Raw genomic sequence first — 5,240 nt, forward strand, 5'->3', positions numbered from 1 at the left:
TGTGACTGCTGCATTGGGTTATTTTGGAGTAGTGCTATCTGATCCATAATCATGCCTCATTATTAAGAAATGTAAAGTGCTCAGTGCATGGGATTCTCCCTTACTCCTATCCTAAGAAACTGGAACTGAACGACCAATTTCAAACCACAAATTGCCAACTCATGATTTTTTCCTGAGCCATGGGATTTCAGATGAGACTGGAGCACATTTCACAACAACACAGCTCCAGTCCCTGCACAAAGTTCATATATTCTCAGGCCAGAAGGGACTACTGTGATCATTTGTTCTGCCCTCCTGTGTAACAAGCCATAGAACTGAAGGGGAGACTGATGACATTTACCCCAAACCACCCACGACAATATTTTTCCCCCATCAGGCAATGGGCAGCGGAGACTGCAAGAACTGTGGGATAGCTACCCACAGTGCACCGCTCCATGAGTCTATGCTAGCCACGGTATTGAGGACGCACTCCACTGACTTAATGCGCTTAGTGGGGACGTACACAATCGACTGTATAAAATACATTTCTAAAGATCAACTTCTATAAAAATCAACCTAATTTCGTAGTGTAGACATACCCAATGGTACATATACAAGAAACTTATTTACAGCTAAAATATAGGTAGCCACAACTGTAGTTTAAATTCATGCAAGACAAAGCATAGGAAAAGTGAGGATTTGAAACACTTAACAGTTCCTTTCAAGCTGTTATCCTGGCTATCACACAAACTTAACTCCTAAGAGAAGATATAGTACTTGGACTATTAAATCTACAGAAATCTTGCCTCAGAGATTAGAAGCAACTCTCCCCTCTCATCCCACAGTTCATGAATTCAGTGTGTGGTGCTAGTGACCTATGCCCAGTAGATTTCAAGGCAGAACACAGAAGACAGTGATACTTGAGGGTAGAGTAGTGATTAATTAGCCCTAACCTGGAAAAGCTCCATTACATCCCATCTTCATGTAACCTTGGGGATAGGTCCATAAGTCTGTTTTCAATGTTTGGTTCTTAGCCCATCTAACTTAGGGTTTTAGACTGCCACTCACCACCATGCGCTCTGTATGCTTTTCACATAAAATTAATAGAGAAAACAAAGTCCCTCGCAGACCTCTCACGGAATGTCTGCCTTCAATGTTTTTCAATCTACCCCGAACAAGTATTTTCGGCAAACTGCTAACATATTTAATCAGTGACTTGCATAGAATCACAGAACTGGAAGGGACCTTGAGAGGTCATCTAGTCCAGTCCCCTGCACTCAAGTCAGGACTAAGCATTATCTAGACCATCCCTGACAGGCGTTTGTCCAACCTGCTCTTAAAAATCCACAATGATGGAGATTCCACAACCTCCCTAGACAATTTATTCCAGTGCTTAACCACTCGGACAGTTGGGAAGTTTTTCCTAACGTCCAACCTAAACCGCCCTTACTGCAATTTAAGCCAATTGCTTCTAGCCTCAGAGGTTAAGAAGAACAATTTTTCCTCTCTTCCTTGTAACAACCTTTTATGTACTTGAAAACTTATGTGAAAGTCTACAAAGCAGAGTCTCAATGCAAGTGTTTAGTAAGAGGGTCATATCTAATTTCACCTGAAACATTATTTCACACCTTGGAATAAGGAAAGAGGCAAACAAAACAGGAAGAGAGAACAGACTCTTTTCTTCCAGAGTTTAATCCCAGTAGCTTCTCTTGGACATTTCAGAGCTTGGCTGTGGAGACTGAGTTCTCACAAGTAGGATTATCTTTCCTCCCAGTTGGCCTGCACTAGTTCTCTGTGGTAGTTCAGATGGAGTTGACTAAGGAGATTATAGTTTGCAGTTGTGTTGGCCCCAGGATGCATGCCTGAGGGACTGAAGGAAGTGCTGGACAATGCAGTGAAAATGGTGAATTTCATAAAATCACGACCAACAAATTCCACAATATTTCACGTACTTTGTGAAGAAATGGGTAGTATACACAATTGTCTGTTGACCCATACTGAAGTTAGATGGCTCTCACGGGGCAAAATCCTTGTGCACTTGTTTGAGCTTAGAATGGAAATCCTAGTTGTTGTTTTTTTCCCCAAACAGCCACCCTTTCCACCTTGCTAGCTGTATGGAAAATAATGTCTGGCCCCAGAGCCTAGCTTATTTAGCAGATATTTTCTCAAGAATTAATGACCTAAATTTCTCTCTTCAAGGTCTCAATATAACAGTTTTCAATGTGCAAGAGTGAGCTGAATCCATGATAAAGAAGTTGCAGTTCTGGGAAAGTTGTTTGGAAAACAATCAAACGGAGTGTTTCAGTAATCTTCATGACTTCCTGGCAGAACTTCAGTTGGATCAGTGCACTAAAACAAATATAATTGCACATCTAAAAGGACTTTGCACAACTTTCAGGGATTACTGTCCAGCTAGGTCAGGCGATGACTGGATTTGCAACCCTTTTGATGATACCACTTTCTCAACACAGATATTGAACACTGAGAAAAAAAAGAAATTGATTGAGATCTCCTGTGATTACGAACTGAAGAGGAGTTTCAGAAATCTGTCATTGATCAACTTTTGGCTGAGTTTAAGAAACGAGTACCCCCTTCTGGCAGAAAAAGCTGCTGCAGTTTTGTTACCATTTTCAACAACATACTTATGCGAGAAAGCGTTTTCCTCGTATGCACATCTGAAAATGAAATACAGAAACAGACTTGATGCCGAACCAGACCTGAGATTTTCTCTCTCTCTAGTGGTTCCAGACTTCCAAGAGCTATGCAGAGCAAAGCAAGTACATCCATCACACTGAGGAAATTTAAACTTAAAACCCTGGAAATATTCATTTTTAGGAGGGGGTTCATGAGATTTCAAAATTTAGAGAAGGGGGTTCGCAGGCTGTTAAAGTTTGGGAACCACTGTTATAGCTCAAAAGCGTGTCTCTTCACCAATAGCAGTTGGTCCAATCAAAAAGATATTACCTCACCCACCTTATCTCTTTAGGTAGATTATAGACTATAGATCCCTTGGATTCAGTAAGACATTATGGCTAAACTCAGCTTAGGTGTCAAGAACAGAAAGTAAAGATAAGACCGTACATGCTAAATGGGGAGAAATGTCTCCAATGCCTTCCAGGTGTTTCTTGATTACAGTTCCAGATCGGTGTTTTTAATATCTGAAGGTAAATCAAGGTAAACACCACGCTGGTATATCTCCATTTCTTACACTATAGTAAAAGCAATAAGTGATTAAAAAATAATAAAGAAGAGTGTCTGCAGCCCATGTTTACTAGCAAGATATCAGGGAAGCCCCTTTGATGTCAAGCTCTAATCCCGTTCATGTCATTTTCCATTTATACTACAAAAATGATAGCTAATAAACCAGTTTCGGTTGACTTAAGGTAGAAGAAAATGTAAACATTGATGATCATTGTCCATTATCTTTGAAAACTCACAGTGATCGGGGGAGGGCCCAGATAACTGGAAAAAGGCTAATGTGGTGCCCATCTTTTAAAAAAAAAAAAAAGGGAAGGAGGGGGATCCAGGGAACTACAGGACAGTCAGCCTCACCTCAGTCCCTGGAAAAATCATGGAGCAGATCCTCAAGAAATCAATTTTGAAGCACTTAGAGAAGAGGAAAGTGATCAGGAACCGTCATGGATTCACCAAGGGTAAGTCATCCCTGACTAACCTAATTGCGTTCTATGATGAGATAACTGGCTCTGTGGTTGAGGGGAAAACAGTGGACGTGTTATTCCTTGACTTTAGCAAAGCTTTTGATATGGTCTCCCACAGTATTCTTGCCAGCAAGTTAAAGAAGTATGGGATGGATGAATGGACTATAAGGTGGATAGAAAGCTGGGTAGATCACTGGGTAGTGATCAATGGCTCCATGTCTAGTTGGCAGCTGGTATCAAGTGGAGTGCCCCAAAGGTCGGTCCTGGGGCCGGTTTTATTCAATATCTTCATTAATGATCTGGAGGATGGCATGGATTGCACCCTCAGCAAGTTTGCAGAGGACACTAAACTGGGAGGAGTAGTAGATGCGCTGGAGGGTAGGGATAGGATATAGAGGGACCTTGACAAATTAGAGGATTGGGCCAAAAGAAATCTGCTGAGGTTCAACAAGGACAAGTGCAGAGTCCTGCACTTAGGACGGAAGAATCCCATGCACTGCTACAGATTAGGGACTGAGTGGCTAGGTAGCAGTTCTGCAGAAAAGGACTAGGGGTTACAGTGGATGAGAAGCTGGATAGGAGTCAACAGTGTGCCCTTGTTGCCAAGAAGGCTAATGGCATTTTGGGCTGTATAAGTAGGAGCATTGCCAACAGATCAAGAGACATGATCATTCCTCTCTATTGGCATTGGTGAGGCCTCATCTGGAGTACTGTGCCAGTTTTGGGCCCGACACTACAAGAAGGATGTGGAAAATTGGAAACAGTCCAGCAAAGGGCAACAAAAATGATTAGAGGGCTGGAGCACATGACTTCTTAGGAGAGGCTGAAGAAACTGGGATTGTTTAGTCTGCAGAAGAGAAGAATGAGGGGGATATGATAGCTGCTTTCAACTACCTGAAAGGGGGTTCCAAAGAGGATGGATTTAGACTGTTCTAAGTGGTAGTAGATGACAGAACAAGGAGTAATGGTCTCAAGTTGCAGTGGGGGAGGTTTAGGTTGGATATTAGGAAAACCTTTCTCACTAGGAGGGGTGGTGAAGCACTGGAATGGGTTACCTAGGGAGGTGGTGGAATCTCCTTCCTTAGAGATTTTTAAGGTAGGCTTGACAAAGCCCTGGTTGGGATGATTTAGCCGGGGATTGGTCCTGCTTTGAGCAGGGGGTTGGACTAGGTGACCTCCTGAGGTCCCTTCTAACCCTGATATTCTATGATCACAAAGTTTTATTTCTGAAGAAATGGATCAGTTTGTATCAACTTAAAATTGCTATTTATACAATCGTTCAAAACTGTTGTAAATTGGTATTGTATTAAAATATAAAAATATTCTTACTTGATAGTCTGGAGCAGTGGTCCCTAATGCGGTGCACCGGGGCATTTATGTGCGCCTGCCTAGTGACACTGTGAAAAGTAGTTCCCAGCAGGGGAGAGAAGCCATGGCCCTGCGCCTGCCGGGGACAGAGAACTCCGGGGCTGCAGGCACCGGTGTTCTCTGTCCCCAGCAGGAGGGGGCTGCGGCTTCTCTCCAGCTTCTCTCCGTGCTGCCCAGAACTGCCAAAAAAGGCAGCTCAGACTGCAGCCACCTGAACAGCCAAAGCGCAAAAAA

The sequence above is a fragment of the Chrysemys picta genome, chromosome 9 (assembly GCF_011386835.1).
Source record: "Chrysemys picta bellii isolate R12L10 chromosome 9, ASM1138683v2, whole genome shotgun sequence".
Classification (NCBI taxonomy): Eukaryota; Metazoa; Chordata; order Testudines; family Emydidae; genus Chrysemys; species Chrysemys picta.